The sequence below is a fragment of the Lissotriton vulgaris genome, chromosome 10, assembly GCF_964263255.1.
Source record: "Lissotriton vulgaris chromosome 10, aLisVul1.2, whole genome shotgun sequence".
In the NCBI taxonomy this organism is placed as follows: Eukaryota; Metazoa; Chordata; class Amphibia; order Caudata; family Salamandridae; genus Lissotriton; species Lissotriton vulgaris.
The window spans coordinates 980,008,256-980,026,805 of record NC_141698.1 but is presented as its reverse complement, the minus strand read 5'-3'; positions in this window follow the sequence as shown (position 1 = coordinate 980,026,805).

Here is an 18,550-nt window from a genome sequence, read left to right as displayed (position 1 = left end):
AGCACTCTCTTTAGAATTTCATATTTGCTATTTTTAAAAGGCAAAATGGCAACAGGAGGTAGCCAGGAAGATGAGATGCCAATGCAGCCAGAGCAGGAGATGGAAGAAGATGACTCTAATAATGAAGTGTGTGGGCCCAAGAAGGGCAGTATTGCATGGCAGATCTTCTCAATTTATTCAGGAGAGTCAAAGAAGGTGGCCAAATTTTTAAAATGTTGTCTTTGCGGCAAGACCATCTTAAGAGGATTTAATAAAAAAAAATACTTGTGTGGTACTACATCGATATTATAGCATCTAAAAACATACCATTGGACCCATCTGGAGAGTGCAAGGAAGCAGAGATAAGGTGTGTGATCCTCAACATCATCTTCTGCACCATCTGTTCCAGGACAGAGTCCCTACAGAAGTTGAAAGGTGTCGTCCTGGCATTGCTCCTGAATTAAGATCTAAAGGCATGTACTGTCTGAAGTGCAATACAACCGTCACAGATGGAGAGCAGTCGATTGATGCCAGCCTTCAAGCTGCCAAACAACACAACTGTAATACATGCTCCCATAGGGAAATGAGAAGTTCTGTTCATTCCTGCACCCCATGGCATGCACCTCAAGTTGCCTGCCACGTAGAGCAGAAATCAACCGGTGGGCACGTACCCGAGGGAGCCCTGTTGGGCACCCCAAACACACTTTTCAACATGGTTTCCATGTCAGATAGGGCGGCATGGAAACCATGCTGGAAACCATACATCATAATCCCAAGGGCAGAAAGACCCGCCCTTTGGGTTTACAAGCTGGTTACGATTGGCTGATAGGCTTCTTGAGCCTGTCGGAAGCCAGCAGGAAAGACCGTCCGGTTTAGTTTCTAACCACCAGCATTGTAATGCAGCAGTCAGAAAGTAAACCGGGCAGCCGAATAAGATGCATCCTTTCCAGTCCGCATCATAGTCGGCCCCAAAATGTTAGAAAATCACACAAAAATATAGTTGTACAAATACATAAAAAAGGTTCTTGTTACAACTGCCTTTCACGGTTAAAAAAAGGATAAAGTATGCTGTATGGGTTAGTGAGAAGTTACCTGACTGGCCTTATAGGTGACTAAGTGATTACGTGAGCAGTTGTGTGACTGAATGAATGGGTGTGTGGTTAATGGTATAGGTCAGTGAATTGGTGTTGGGTGGCTGTATGAGGGGGTGGGTGGTTGTTTGAGTGGATGTATCGGTGAGTGAGTGCTAGTGTGAGTGGTTCTATGGGTGACTGACTGCTAGAGTGAGAGACCGTATGTGTGACACAGTGGCTGTGTGATTAGCTGTATGGGTTTTTGAAATGGTTGTGTGAGTGGCTGCATGGGTGAGATAGTATCTGTATGAATGTGTGTATGGGTGAGTGAGTGAGTACATGAGCGCATATATGGGTGATTAAATGAGTGCATCAGTGGTATAAGGGTGATTGATGAAGTGCATGCGTGCATGTACTGGTAAGTGAATGAGTACATGAGTGCATATATGGGTGAGTGAGTGCAAGTGTGGTATATGGGTGATTGAGTTCATGAGTTAGAGTATCAGTCAGTGTGTGTATAGGTGAGTGAATGAGTGCATCAGTCGTATATGGGTGATTGACTGAGTGCATGAGTGCATGTATGTGTGAGTGCACGGGTAGTATATGAGTGAGTGACAGAATGCATGAGTGTGCATATGGGTCAGTTAGTTACTGTATGAGTGTGTGTATGAGTGAGTGACTGAGTGGCTATATGGATGAGTAAGTGACTGTGTGAAGGGCCATAAGAGAAAGAGTGTGTTTGTGGTAGTGGATATATAGGTGAGTGAATAGTTCTATAATTGGGTGCATTAGTGAGTTACTGCATGTACCAGCAGCTGTATAGGTGAGTGAATAGGAGTGTGAATTGTTGTGTGAGTGGGTGAGTGTGTGAGTGGCTGTGTGGGTAAGTGAATGGGGTTGTCAGTGACTGTAGGGATGAGTGAGTAACTTGTTGACTTCTTGCTGTATAGATGAGTGAGTGGTTTTGTTAATGGTTGTGTGGGTGTGTGACTGCCTGTGTTATTGGCTCTATGCAAGAATGTCTGTTTGCGTATGTATATGTGTGAGTGAGTACTAGTACCAGTTGCTATATGAGTGAATGGGTGTGTGACTGTTTGCATAAGTGAGTGAGTGCATTTATAAGTGGCTGTATGGTTAATTGTGAGCTAGTATCAGTGGATGTATCGATCAGTGAGTTGCTGTGTGAGTGGCCACATGGGTGAGTGACCACTTCTGTGAGTGGGTATATACATCAGTGAATGCTCATATATGTGGCTGTATGAGCTATGGGTAACTGACTTTTAGGGTTCGTAGTTGTATGGATGACTGAATGGATATGTGAGTGGCTGCATGAGTAAATTGGTGGCTGAGTGAATAGTTGTATGGGGGAGTGAGTGGCTGTGTCTGTGACTGTATGAGTGAGGAGTTAATATGAGAATATGTTTTCTTCTTAAATAGGGAAAACAAACTAATAGTAAATTAACACAAGAGTAGTTTAAATTTCAAAACACTTTTAATGGTTCTGTATAAGCAAAATGTATGTGATAGAAAACATGTTCTGAGACATCTAATGACATTCAACACACAGCACCTGCTGTGGAAAACTAAAACGAACATAAATATATGTTAGTATTTGATCTTTGTTATTATAGAATCACACCAACATATATTATTTATACTGTAACATTATATTACAACATAGTTCAAATATAACTTTGCCTTTTTAGCTGCTCTCAATTTTCAAACTTCTTCAGCATAAACTGTGGCCTGTATGAAGCATCATCTTAGAATAGCGGGGAAAAAAACAATCAATGGATTGTAAGAAAAAACAACACGCACAATACAACACAATGATTAAGTGTAGCTGTGAATTGCACTCACTACAATTCCTTAATTAATTTCTTTTACTACAGTTACCTCAGTGATTTAAACAAACCTAAGTTAAAAATATTTCTAAAATTATTATATCTGGTACAGTATTACAAATAAATACAAAGTATGAGTTTCCAATTTGGAACCCACTCCTCTACATCATTGTAGCATTACTATAAGTATTTTCCACTTCTTGTTAGGAATAACGTAGAGAAAATATATCATCTACACTTTGGGCAGATCATATTTTGTTAGCATTCTTCAACATTTTCTCAAAAGACACAGTTTGGGAAACTGGTTGAAAGGCTAAGTAAAATTGCGGGGGGAAAAATCCCTGGCACTAGTGGTCTTTCTGTTCCTCCAGGGGGTAAAACGACTTTCATTTTTTTTGGGGGGGGGCATTGGCATGCCTGTTATTGGGCAGCCTGCACCCTCATTTCATTTGCCCAAAAAAAATTCCTGGGGTCCAGGGGAGGAAGAAAGAGTGATGTGCCCAAAAGACAAAGAGGGGAGCAAAGGCCCTTGCGCTCCCCCTCCCTGGTGCTAGTGATTGGATCACTGCTTGGGGATCACCCTCCTGGGGTGATCCCCAAGCAGGGTACCATTGGAAAGGGGAAATTCTCCCTTTAGAATGATACCCCTCCCAAGTGTTTCGGTGCTCGGGGGCTGAGATAGCCCCACGAGCATCTCAGCCCCCAAGCACTGAAACACTGAAACTGTAATGACGACAGCACGCCATGAGCGTGATCGTCATTACACTGAAAACCAGGGGAGGGCCTCGGGAGATTGGGAAAGCTCTTCCCCACCTCCTGAGGCACAAAAATAAAATGGAAATCCCTCTGCTATTTACAGCTGAGGGATTTCCTGCCCCTGTCCTTATGATGGAATGGTTCGTCAGGAGCACCGGAGCAACAATGCTCATGACGGAACCATTCTGTCATGAGCATCAAAGGGGTTAAAATATAAACTAAAATACATAACACTAATTTAAAAATGATATTATATTTTAAACAACTATGTTCTTGCAAATGATACTAATGACTTCTATATTTTTAAAACAATATTTCTTACCTTAAATTCGATATTCTTGACCACGATATTCTTGTTGTCGATAGTTTTGTGTCACAGTATTTCCAACTCAATATTTGTGTAAGTCTACATTTCCAACTCAATATTCTGTTTTAATACCTCGAGTGCCAGGGTGTTATTAAGATAATGAGACATGGAGCAAAGTACTGAGACACTCTAGTCATGTATGTAGCCAAGTACTCACTTAAACATGGGTAGATATATAAGAATACAGTAGTGGATCTAAAAGGATATTCAGTAAGAAAGTAATAAACACAGTATTAATTTATTTTATTTATTTATGAGTTTTTTATATCACTTGCTAGACCCGAAGGTATCAGAGCACTTAATAATGCGAGATCATTAGATTGGAATACATGCAAAAAAACAGACAAAGAAAATCATTCAGCCGCAGCAGTAGTTACAGTACGAAAACATAGGAACCGATTGAGCTAAAAAATGTACAAGACATAGTGGACCGCTGAAACACTAGTTTAACCGCTACAACTGGTCAAGGCAGAGTGGGTATGAGCTTTGGGAAGGGTATACAACCTTTACGACGAATCTTTTACCACGCACTACCATTACAACGCAGTCATTACAAAGCAAACCATTACAACGCATTGCGCTGGGGGACGCTCTAGGATAGGGAAAGAGTTTAATTTACTATCCAACACCTTCCCTAGTGTCCACGGAGACTGGAGTTGGAATAGTAAATTAAACTATTCACTATCCAGCACCCCAAAGCGCTATGCGTTGTAATGGTATGCTTTGTAAAAACCGTGTTGTAAAGGTATGCGTGGTAAAAATATGCGTTGTAACGTCATACATCCGCCAGGACTTCTGGGGACTCACACAGTACCAAAAAACACAGTTGATGGACAGAATGCAGACCAATGTCTTACATTCACCCCAGTACAAAGATCTGGGCCTGAATCCATCGTTTTTTGCACTCCACACCACCCTAGGTCAGACAGTGGCTATATGCAAATCAGCCTTGACCCTGTGCCTCATGGGAACAGTCCAGCCCGAACTACCAAGCCATGTCTTTCCTAGACCGGAATCAAGCATTCAAGGACCGATTTCTGGCTAACACAGTACCCCCTTGAGGGTGACACATGACTCATGTGTCCCGTGACAGTCTGCCTGGCGCAGATCTCCCGACCCCTGTATACCTGACAGGGCGCGAATATCCCAAGGACAGAAGTGGTGTCACCTTGGCCACTCCTGGGAGACCTAGCCCTTCAGGCTGGTCCCTGACTCACTGGTTCTCCCACTTGGAACTCCTTCCCCCTCTCACCCCTCAGTCTGGACTTCTGCACCCTCCCAACTGGAGTGGTACTGCCAAACACAAGAACTGATGGAGGCCTGGTTACAGGCACTCCCCGTTCACCAGACACTAGGAGCTCCTCCTCAAATGGCCTACTAGCACCTCCTAGGCCCCCAACCTGGTGGTCCCTTAAGGAACCCTCCAGGCCCTGGGACTGGGTTTCGGGCACAGTGAGACACACCGTCCCACACTCACTCCTTCTCCACTGAGACCGCACATGAGCCCCTACACCCCTCCCACTACTCTGAGACCTAACAGGGCTACACTGAACCTCTTCCACCTCACAGGTCTGTAGGATATCTGTGCCACTCCTTTTGGGATCACTCCCCATTGCCTCCTCAGATTCTCTGGAATCCACCAAGAGGTCTGCCTCCAACGCAGGCTCTCTGGGGTCAGAAACTCACACTCTACAGGGTGTTGGCATAGCTCTGGAAAACAGGGACTTAACATAAGCTCTCCAACAAATGAATCACCCAGCACCCCCACAGTTGTTAACCAAGCTACCCTTTGCCTTACCCTCTAGTACCTCACACAAGCACCCCACACCACTCTCCTGAGACTGTCAAGACAGTGTACTACTGTTTCTGTCACACAACCCACACTCTTCTGGCTGGTCTTCACGCTCACACACCAAGATTTCTACCATGGGGGAAGCCCTCTTCCTGCACCTCTCATCTAGAGTCAGTAGAATGTCCCTCCCACCACTAGGAATATGATCCCCTGTGCCAGTCCCTCAGTCTACTTCAGGGACACTGCACTCCACTGGAACTACATCATAAACCTGAACCCCCTGGTGTATGTTGAACCCCTCCCTCAAGTCAGGCACCACATCTCTGGATGTTTGTACCTTTCTCTCAGCACTGGAAACTATAATCTTGTTACCACCATCTGAGCTGGACTCCCACCTCCAACTCAGCAAAGCTCACCTCTTGAGCTACTCATGTTTCTTCTTCAGTTGAGATGTAGTTTAGTTTGTAGTTGTGCACAGCTATAAGTTAGGTTGTAGATTAAGGCATTGAATCGTGCTCCTTTGTATACTCCCTGCATTGGAGTATTGCTATAAACTAAGAGATGCACTAGCACTGAGCGGCACTAGTGTCACAAAAGGCACTGATTATTCATGTGCTGGATCAACCAGCTAATATTAATCAAAAAGTATTCCACGTTCAAAAGTTCCTTTTCATTGCAGTATTTTATTCATACTTCAGTTGATATGTTCAGTGGTCCATAATCAAAATTCATTCACTTTTTTGTTACAATTCATTAGTTCCCAACCATCCACTAGTTCCAATGCATTTCGGCCCACTGGCCTTCATCTGGGAAATCTCTGAAACAAAGAGTGGTATCTGTCACTGTATGCGCTTTAACAACAGTAAGTAAATCATTTACCAATAACTAGCATCTTTCACATTCATGCATTTTTTGGTGCTGCCATTTAAAACTTCCCGTATTTAAAACTTCCCGTGTTTAAACACTCGTGCAGTATTTTCACCCATATTCAAAGCAACCAGTACACAATTAGGAATCGAACCGGTAACAGGGTGCAGGTAACCTAGCAGGTTAGTGTCATGTTAAACTGAGACGTGTTTGGTAGCTGTCGTATATAACAATACTCATATAGGGTAATGCCATTGGAAAAAGCTCACAAGTCCTTTAAGTAAGCTCTTTGCGTTAAGCGTGATGCAACATGAATATTTAAATCACAGTTCTCAGGACGCTGATGTTTCGTGCGCGCGCGTACACTCTAGATAAATATTTTGAGTTCTAAGATTATTACGCTAAGCAACATTACGAGCGAGCTAGCAGCAACTGTTTCTTACCGGTTATGCGGGAACGTTGGTTCTCTAAGCGCTGCCGAGGCTGACAGCGCGGTACTAAGTTGGCGTGTGACGCGTGTGGGTTGTGCTAACGGATTTTAAAGGCGCGCCTGCATTCGTTAAAGGGCTAGTACACAATTTATGATCAAATTTCAAAACGGTGCTAACTTTTCACTGTTAAACAATATTAACGGTAGTCTACCATGGAAACAGAAATACATAATACATTCAGATGTCATTACAAGCTTATAAATAGCAACCAAATTCAGTTCTTTCATTAATCCCCTGTGGGCGCAAAGTCTGTAAGTGAAATATCCAATAATTTTCACGTTTTAACAAAGTCTTTTTGTTGTCTCTCTCCTCATCTCTTTCCACAATTTCCAGTATACATGCTCTGATCTGGTTAATCTGATGGTTTTGTTCAATAAAGTGATTAGCAACCGCTGATTTTGCTGCTTTTGTTCTTATATTACTCTTATGCTCAGTCAATCTTCTTGAATTGTGGAGTGATGGTAGAGTATTTGCTCACGCATGTGATTTTGGTGGTTTCTTTCTTGGTTTTGGATATTAGGAGAGACTGTCTGTTTTCTGCTGTAGCTCTTTTATGAGCTTCCTCCAATATTTCCTCCGGATATCCTCTTTTTCTGAATTTGTTAATCATACTGATGGCTTGTGTTTTAGATTCCTTTGGGTCTGAGACAATTCTTTGTACTCGAAGTAATTGAGAGTATGGAAGGTGTTGCTTGAGCGGTGTGGGGTGGAAGCTTTGGTAGGCCAGGAGGTTGTTGCGATCCGTCGCCTTGGAGTATAGGGTGGTTTCAAACTTGTCACCTATTTTGGCGATTGTTACATCCAAGTAGTTGATGTGTGTGTCACTTATATTATACGTGAACTGAATTCTGGGATCAATCTTGTTTAACTGGTTGATGTTCATGATGAGTTGGTCTTGTGTTTCTTTCCAGAGAATAAAGATGTCGTCTATAAATCGCAGATATAGACATAGCCCTTGTTGCCATTGGATGTTCTGTAGAATGTGTTTATTTTCATACACATGCATGAAAATATTAGCGTATGCCGGGGCTGCTGGATTTCCCATGGCGGTACCAGACTTTTGTAGGAACCATTTATCTTCCCATTTGAAGAAACTGTGCATTAATGTGAAATTGAGCAGCTCGAGTAAGAATATTTTCATATTTTCGTCATATTCCATCTCCAGTAGTGCAGCTTCCACGGCCTCGATCCCCAAGGTGTGGGGTATGGAGGTGTACAGTGCTTGTACGTCAATAGTGCACATAAGTATTTTTTCATTCGGATCCAATTTCACGTTGGCCAGCTTGTTTAAGAAGTCTGTAGTGTCCTTAATGAAGGAGTTCATCTTGATAACATAGGGTTGGAGGTATTTGTCTATCAGTTTCCCAATAGGTTCCTGTATACTCCCGCATGTTGATACTATGGGGCGACAAGGTGGGTGCAAAGGATCCTTGTGGATCTTGGGTGTGAGGTGGAATTTGGGTGTCTTAGGGTGATCCATAGTGAGGTATTTTTTCATTTTGTCATCCACGCATCCTTTGTTGATGCCCTCATCTATGATATTTCGTAGTACTGCTTGGATATCCTTGGTGGGGTTTGTGTGTAATTCCATATAGGTATTCTCATCTTTTAGATGCACCTGGGCTTGTGACATGTAGTACTCTTTATTCATGATGACCAAGGCGCCACCCTTATCCGCTCTCTGACAGATGATATGTGGATTGGATGCTATGTTTTTCAAAGTAGCCAGTTCTTTTTGTGTTAAGTTTTTACTCTTTGTGCCTTTGCGGTAATTGATCTTACTAAGGTCCTGTTTAACCAGTTGTTCGAATAAATCCAATGTTTTATGGCTAATGGGGGCCATGTAGGTACTGGTGGTGGTGAGTCCTTTCAATGAATCTTCCTTGGTAGGTTGTTGATCCTGTTGTTCTCCAATGATATTAGTAAAGAAATGACGCAATCTGAGTTTTCTCATCAACTTGAAGAAACTTATATTGACTTCTAGATGATTCGTATTAGTGGTGGGTACAAATGAAGTGCCTTTTTGTAAAGTGTTCATCTGTAGCTTATTTAGGTGAATATCAGAAATGTTGATGACTAGGTTGTCCTGGTCTTCTTCTTGTCTTTCTTGGACATCGTTTGTCTGGTTTGTGGAGGTTCCTTCTCCTTCGTTTGTTCTGTGCTTTCGTCTTGACCTCCTCGGTCGTCCCCTTCGTCGGGGCCTTCTCCTAAAAAAGGCTGTGCTGTAGTGCTTGTGGAAGCTGTAGTGGGTGCTCTTAAGGGTCTCTTACCCGCTGTGTCGGAGGTACCATCTGTATCCGAAGATGAAGTATCAGTCTGTTGGGTGTAAGGGCGATTTTGTCTCCTTTTTGCGTATACTTCTGCCCAACTATAAACTTCATTCAATTTATAGTCGATGGTGTCTCGACGATATTTCCGTAACTTTCTTTCATTAACCTCCTCTGTGTGTTTTGCCAATTGGGTCTTCGTTTCCTCAAGTATTTGTTCAAGTTCTTCTGTGGTCATCATTTTACTTAGTTCTTCCTTAACTGTGGTTATCTCTCTTTCAAGTTCCTCCAGTATTTGGGACAGCTCTTCAACTATCAACAAAATCAGGTCCAAAGAACATTTATTTAAGATGGCATACCATTTATCAGTGAATTTTTTCGAATTTTTGCAAAGTGATGGCTTTAATAAAATTCTCAGTCCCCTCGGGATTCTAGATGCTTTATGGTATCTGACCATGGTACTCGCGTGGAGTCGTTGATTGATAATCTTGCGTGACAGGTACAACAATTGTTTCATTTGTTGATCTTTGGATTTGGTTGAGGTGTATGTAATTGTTTCCTCATGGATAAGTGAATATATTTTTGCAGACTCCTCATTTGTATATGCGAAAGTATCAGCTTTTGTTTCCGTGAGTTTTGTAATTTCATCGTATTGCATTTTGATCATATGCATGCTACAACTATGTGGCAGGACTGTGAGATGTAGTTTAGTTTGTAGTTGTGCACAGCTATAAGTTAGGTTGTAGATTAAGGCGTTGAATCGTGCTCCTTTGTATACTCCCTGCATTGGAGTATTGCTATAAACTAAGAGATGCACTAGCACTGAGCGGCACTAGTGTCACAAAAGGCACTGATTATTCATGTGCTGGATCAACCAGCTAATATTAATCAAAAAAGTATTCCACGTTCAAAAGTTCCTTTTCATTGCAGTATTTTATTCATACTTCAGTTGATATGTTCAGTGGTCCATAATCAAAATTCATTCACTTTTTTGTTACAATTCATTAGTTCCCAACCATCCACTAGTTCCAATGCATTTCGGCCCACTGGCCTTCATCTGGGAAATCTCTGAAACAAAGAGTGGTATCTGTCACTGTATGCGCTTTAACAACAGTAAGTAAATCATTTACCAATAACTAGCATCTTTCACATTCATGCATTTTTTGGTGCTGCCATTTAAAACTTCCCGTATTTAAAACTTCCCGTGTTTAAACACTCGTGCAGTATTTTCACCCATATTCAAAGCAACCAGTACACAATTAGGAATCGAACCGGTAACAGGGTGCAGGTAACCTAGCAGGTTAGTGTCATGTTAAACTGAGATGTGTTTGGTAGCTGTCGTATATAACAATACTCATATAGGGTAATGCCATTGGAAAAAGCTCACAAGTCCTTTAAGTAAGCTCTTTGCGTTAAGCGTGATGCAACATGAATATTTAAATCACAGTTCTCAGGACGCTGATGTTTCGTGCGCGCGCGTACACTCTAGATAAATATTTTGAGTTCTAAGATTATTACGCTAAGCAACATTACGAGCGAGCTAGCAGCAACTGTTTCTTACCGGTTATGCGGGAACGTTGGTTCTCTAAGCGCTGCCGAGGCTGACAGCGCGGTACTAAGTTGGCATGTGACGCGTGTGGGTTGTGCTAACGGATTTTAAAGGCGCGCCTGCATTCGTTAAAGGGCTAGTACACAATTTATGATCAAATTTCAAAACGGTGCTAACTTTTCACTGTTAAACAATATTAACGGTAGTCTACCATGGAAACAGAAATACATAATACATTCAGATGTCATTACAAGCTTATAAATAGCAACCAAATTCAGTTCTTTCATTAATCCCCTGTGGGCGCAAAGTCTGTAAGTGAAATATCCAATAATTTTCACGTTTTAACAAAGTCTTTTTGTTGTCTCTCTCCTCATCTCTTTCCACAATTTCCAGTATACATGCTCTGATCTGGTTAATCTGATGGTTTTGTTCAATAAAGTGATTAGCAACCGCTGATTTTGCTGCTTTTGTTCTTATATTACTCTTATGCTCAGTCAATCTTGTTTTCAGTTTGCGTTCAGTTTGTCCCACATATGCTTTACCACATGGGCATTTTAACATATAGATGACATTCTTCGTGTCGCAAGTTCCATTGACCAGTAATCTAATCTTGTTACCCCGCATGGGGTGTGTGATGGTGTTACCCTCCAAAATGTTATTGCAATTACTGCAGTTTCTCTCCTAATATCCAAAACCAAGAAAGAAACCACCAAAATCACATGCGTGAGCAAATACTCTACCATCACTCCACAATTCAAGAAAATTATCAAAAAACATTGGCGCTTGCTCCAAACAGAATTAGATTTCAATAATATCTTTCAGGATGAACCCATTTTTGCATTTACTAGAGCAAAGAACCTAGGTGAAATCATTAAAAAATCCATTTCCCTCAAACAACCTACTACCTACAAAGGCACCGTCCCCTGCAGAAACTGCAGTAATTGCAATAACATTTTGGAGGGTAACACCATCACACACCCCATGCGGGGTAACAAGATTAGATTACTGGTCAATGGAACTTGCGACACGAAGAATGTCATCTATATGTTAAAATGCCCATGTGGTAAAGCATATGTGGGACAAACTGAACGCAAACTGAAAACAAGATTGACTGAGCATAAGAGTAATATAAGAACAAAAGCAGCAAAATCAGCGGTTGCTAATCACTTTATTGAACAAAACCATCAGATTAACCAGATCAGAGCATGTATACTGGAAATTGTGGAAAGAGATGAGGAGAGAGACAACAAAAAGACTTTGTTAAAACGTGAAAATTATTGGATATTTCACTTACAGACTTTGCGCCCACAGGGGATTAATGAAAGAACTGAATTTGGTTGCTATTTATAAGCTTGTAATGACATCTGAATGTATTATGTATTTCTGTTTCCATGGTAGACTACCGTTAATATTGTTTAACAGTGAAAAGTTAGCACCGTTTTGAAATTTGATCATAAATTGTGTACTAGCCCTTTAACGAATGCAGGCGCGCCTTTAAAATCCGTTAGCACAACCCACACGCGTCACACGCCAACTTAGTACCGCGCTGTCAGCCTCGGCAGCGCTTAGAGAACCAACGTTCCCGCATAACCGGTAAGAAACAGTTGCTGCTAGCTCGCTCGTAATGTTGCTTAGCGTAATAATCTTAGAACTCAAAATATTTATCTAGAGTGTACGCGCGCGCACGAAACATCAGCGTCCTGAGAACTGTGATTTAAATATTCATGTTGCATCACGCTTAACGCAAAGAGCTTACTTAAAGGACTTGTGAGCTTTTTCCAATGGCATTACCCTATATGAGTATTGTTATATACGACAGCTACCAAACACGTCTCAGTTTAACATGACACTAACCTGCTAGGTTACCTGCACCCTGTTACCGGTTCGATTCCTAATTGTGTACTGGTTGCTTTGAATATGGGTGAAAATACTGCACGAGTGTTTAAACACGGGAAGTTTTAAATACGGGAAGTTTTAAATGGCAGCACCAAAAAATGCATGAATGTGAAAGATGCTAGTTATTGGTAAATGATTTACTTACTGTTGTTAAAGCGCATACAGTGACAGATACCACTCTTTGTTTCAGAGATTTCCCAGATGAAGGCCAGTGGGCCGAAATGCATTGGAACTAGTGGATGGTTGGGAACTAATGAATTGTAACAAAAAAGTGAATGAATTTTGATTATGGACCACTGAACATATCAACTGAAGTATGAATAAAATACTGCAATGAAAAGGAACTTTTGAACGTGGAATACTTTTTTGATTAATATTAGCTGGTTGATCCAGCACATGAATAATCAGTGCCTTTTGTGACACTAGTGCCGCTCAGTGCTAGTGCATCTCTTAGTCTTCTTCAGTTGAGACACTCATGGCCTCAAGTCTCTCGAGCTCCAAATCAAGCTCCCTCATTCTCAACTCATGGGCCAAGGTCACTTTCAATTCTTCCAGGGTACGGGCATTTTTGCTCTCCTCCGCCGCCCTCTCTACTTCCAACTGCCTCATCTTGATTCTCATTACTTCTAATTCATAATCTCTAACCCTTTGGTTTTCCTCTAACTCCTCTGGGGAAAAACTTTCAGCTGAATAGTTGCTGCCATCCCTCTAGACGGCTCTGGGCACAGTCATATCCTGTGACCTGAAACCATCCCCTTTTGCATCCTCATCCACTTCTGCACCATCTGTCTCCCCAGCCTCTTTGGTCTCCCACCAGGCCCTTAAGGCCTTCTGTAACTCCTCCTTCTTAGAGCGGCGCTTCATGGGGCATCCAAAGTTCCTGCAGAACTGCTTGAGTTGACCTACTTTGTAATCACTTAACATTTCAATATCAAAATCCAGTTCTGCAACCTCACTTGCTGGTTTACCATTCAAAGACATGATGCTTGGATTCTTTCAGGGTTACGATCAAAAAGAGAACTAAAGCAAAAAAAAACTCAAATGTAGTATATGGTGGCGAAGTGGTCTGCCCTCACTAGTGATGTACACCAGTCACTGTGGGTCTAGTACATATAAAAGTTCAAATCCCACCGCTGACCAACAATGTTAGAACTAGGGGTCACTAGTTAGCAGAGGTAGGCACCACTGTCCAAATAGGGACCCTTGCTTCTAGTCAGGGTAAGGAGGAGACACTCTTTAGATAACCTCTGCTCACCCACTTGGTAGCTTGGCACAAGCAGTCAGGCTTATTAAAGGCAATGTGTAAAGTATTTGTACCAACACTCACAGTAACACAGTGAAAACACCACAAACTGACTCCACAACAGTTTAGAAAAATAAAGGTATTTAATCTAAACTACACATGACCAAAACAACAAAAATCCAACATACACAGTTCAAGAATATGGTTGTGAAAGAATTCTTAAAGTTGCAATAAAATAATCCACAGTTGCGTGAAAAGTTCACAGTTGTATCACGTTTAGCCAACAGTACCTTTAAATGCGACAAAGTTCCAAAGCAGAAGCTAGTGCGGTGGAAAACAAGATGTGTTGCTCCTGAGACCATGGGGAGGCGTTGGCGACAGTCCTGCTGCAGCAGCAGGCGTGTTGCAACGAATCCAGTCTTTATGGGGAGGAAGGCGATGACTTGTATGGATTCCGGTGCGTAGGTTACGTAGGAAGTTTGGTCTTGCAAAGTCACACTGTGATGATCTGTAGGGGCTGTGACGATCTCCGGGGCAACGAAAAGTGATCCAGCAGCAATTTTCCTCTCGCAGCTCCTCGATGCGATGGCTCTGCGACGATGTTCGCAGCGACGTGATGCGGTCCGCAAGCAGGCGGTGCGGCGATCTCACTCAGCGATGACAGGCTCTGCGACGATGCTCGCAGAGATGATGATCTTCCCACAAACGAAGGATGCAACGTCTCCGGAAGTGGCAACAGGCGCTGCGACGATCTCAGCCTTCGTAGCGGCGGAAATTTCTTCGCGCTGTCGGGGAGGCGCTCCGCTAGCGAGCAATGCGATTACTTTTCTGTAGTAAAGTCTCTCAAATCTTGGTTTCCAGCTTCCCCGCACAGGTACAACTTCCAGAGGCACCACAACTGTCCCAAGCACTCTAGGAAGGACAGAGCTCTCTCAGCAGAGCTCAGGGAAGCAGGGAGTGTAGCCCTTTTGTTGCTGGGACTTCAAAACAGGGAGACAGCTCACAACAGACCCATAGAGATTCCTTCAAGTAAGGGGACAAAGCAACAACACAGTCCTTCCCCTCTCCTAGGCAGCAAAGCAACTGCAGGTCAGTACAGCATCACACAGCAGGGCAGTCCTTCTTCTTCTTCAGTCTTCCAGTTTTCTCCTTGGCAGAGGTTCCTTCTTGTTTCAAAGATGATCTAATTTCTGTAGTCAGGGGTCCTGTACTTATACCCCTAAAAGTCTTTGTTCCCTTTGTGCAGGAGGGCTCTGAGCCCTGTCTAAACCAGTTCTGGGTGTTCCTTGAGCACTTTGTTTTCCTGGCCTCTCCCTTCCTTTCAGAGAGAGGGGCAGGGTCGTCAGCCGCCCAGCAGGAGATGGAGCCAGCATCGTGGAGGGAATGCACAGTCCTGGAGCACTTTGTTGACATGATTCCTTCTCTCCTTTCACAGTGCAGGGCAGGGCATCAGACGCACCACAGGGGGTGGGAGCTAGCACTGTGGGGGGCGGGCACAGTCCTATTCAGGTCCCAGTTGCAACTCCTCCCTCCCATCTAGATGCAGATCTCTCTATTCACCACTGGGCGGACTCATTCTGTCTTCTGGAATCCCCCAGCCCTGTCACTCACAAACCGGACAGTCAATTCACAAACCAGCCAAGGCACAAAGAAAGGTCAGACAAGAGAACAGCTACTTTCTAAAAGTGCTATTCTCAAACACAGGATTTAAAAAACACCTTTCCTAAAAGATGTGTTAATAAATTCTGAGTTCAGGGATACCAGACTTTTATGTCCTATCTTGCACACATCTTCTGAACATGGCAGCCCGGCTAACAACAGGTTGCAATTGGTTTGAGCACATCACACCGACCCTCAAGAGCCTCCATTGGCTCCCAATCGAGGGAAGATGTTTCTACAAGACCGCTTGCATCACCCACAAAGCCCTTCACACACATAACCCCAACTACCTGGAGAACAAACTTTCAAAAGCTGGTAGAGCCAGATCTCTATGGAGCTCCAATGCAACTTCTTCTCACACCTCCCAAACTGAAAAAGAAATCCTCCAAGACACATTATTTCTCTGGAAATGCTCCCATGATATGGAACTCACTCCCGAGTGACCTGTGCTGCAACCCTCATTTTCGTGTTTCAATCGGGACCTTAAACACCTACTGCTCAACAAATACTTTAACACTCACTCTAACTGAGCTATGTTCCCAAAGGATGTATGACGTTACAACGCATACTTTTACCACGCATACCTTTACAACGCGGTTTTTACAACGGATACCATTACAACGCATAGCGCTTTGGGGTGCAGGATAGTGAATAGTTTAATTTACTATTCCAACTCCAGTCCCCGTGGACACTAGGGAAGGTGTTGGATAGTAAATTAAACGTATTCCCTATCCTAGAGCGCCCCCCAGTGCAATGCGTTGTAATGGTTTGCGTTGTAATGACTGCGTTGTAATGGTATTGCGTGGTAAAAGATTTGTTGTAAAGGTTGTATACCGTCCTGGCGTGCCAGGCAAGTGCACAACTGCAGGTATTGGTCCCTGGGTTGGGAGACCAGGTTCAGGATCTGCCTGACCTGGAAGGGAGGACATCTGTAACCAGTGTCCTGACCAGTTTTGCTTCCAGAGGTACCCTCCAGTAGGGAGGGCGCAGCGCTCTGGAAGGGGGTGCATCCTGAGGGTTTAGACCCTAGGTTGGGAGACCAGTTGCTGGAGAGAGGTCATGAACTGGTAGGAGAATTGTGTTCTGATGGCGCCTATCCTGGGAGGAGAGTGCAGGAACCCAGAAGGAGAGGTAGGGGGAGGAGAGTTTCACCCGTGACCTCTGGTCGGTCTGTGGGTACAGGACCGGAGCCGGCGGGCCAGTGTCAGGATGCCCTACCTGACTTGGCAAGAGGGAGAGTGGAAGGAAGGTATCAGCTACCACGGGGCTACTGCCCCCCACTCCCTGACACCACAGAGATTAGAGAGGCCTGACAGCCATACGGCCTGGCTCTCATCTCTGACAGCCGCCAGTGACCCCTGTGGTTGGTTGTCCTGGTGGATAGGGTTGCCCCTAGAAGGGGGGCAGGAGTCACACCCTGGGGGTGGACTGGGCCACACCGTTGTGTTAGCCAGGTGGGTACTGTGTACTAGTATGGGCATATCTGCGAGTGAAGTCCTGGTGCACCGGGCAAGTGTTGAACTGCAGGGGTTGGCCCTTGGGTTGGGAAGCCAGGTTCAGGTGTTGCCTGACCTAGAGGCTTTGAACCCTAGGTTTGAGGGCCAGGTCCGTGGTGTCCCCCCTGACCTGGGATCCCAGTTGCAGGATAGAACCACTGAACTGGTGGGCGAATGGTGCAGGACACCTGCCTCAGGTGCCCTGACTATTCTAGAAGGGGGTATCGCTCCAGGTGGGAGGGTACAGAGCACCAAGAAGGAGGAGGACTGGGTGTGGGGAAGCCCACCCCAGCCTCTTGTCCAGTCGCTGGATACAGGTCTAGGACAGGTGGGTCAGTGCCAGGGTGTCAGACCTGACCTGACAGAAGAGGGAGTGGACAAAGGGTGCCAAGCACCTGGGGCTACTGCCCCCCACCCTCTGACGCCACAGGGGTTTGAGAGTCCTGAGAGGCATAAGGCCTGGGTCTCATCCCTGACCACTGTTGGTGGCCACTGTGGCTTGCCGTCTGTCTGTTGGGACACACCTGTGAGCAAGTTAAGTTTAGGTGCTGCACCGGTGGTGTCCACAGGTGAGGAGAAGAGTTCTACATGGATTGGCGTGGTGGACCTTGAGAGTATAGATAGATTGATCCAACCGAGTTTAGGATGGCGTAGAACAGGAATAGTGCCCTGCTGTTTGGGCCAGTTTCCGTGTTCTATCGCCTTAAGCAGGGAATCCCCTTGAGGTATCTTTTGGTCTACCCTGCCTTTAGGCTGGAAGGGGGTTGTGTTGGAAATGGCCCTTTTTGCAGGGTTACCCCCAAACTTTTTGCTTCTTCCTCCCTTATTTTTCCTGACCCGTGGTTGCTGGCAATAGGACTCTGGGCACTATACCACTTCTGATCAGTGCTAAAGTGCATATGCTCTCTGTGTAAATTGTAATTGTAATTGGTTATCCACTATTGCCATATTTGTATCCCCCAGAAGTCCCTTTTAAAGTGCACTGAGTGTGCCAGGGCTGGTGATACAAATGCCACTATTGGGCCTGCAGCACTGGTTGTGCCACCCACATGAGTGGCCCTAAAATGGTGTCTCAGGCCTGCCACCACAGTGCCTGTGTGCAGTCTGTGAACTGCCATGTCCTCCTGGTCAGTGTCCCCACTGACAAGGCCTAACTCTTCCCTTTCTGTGAACATTGGTCATCCCTATGGAAGGCCTAAGGTACCCCCTTGGGTAGGGTGCAGCGTATGTGAAATGTAGAGCATGTACTGGTGCAGGTGACATGCTCTGGG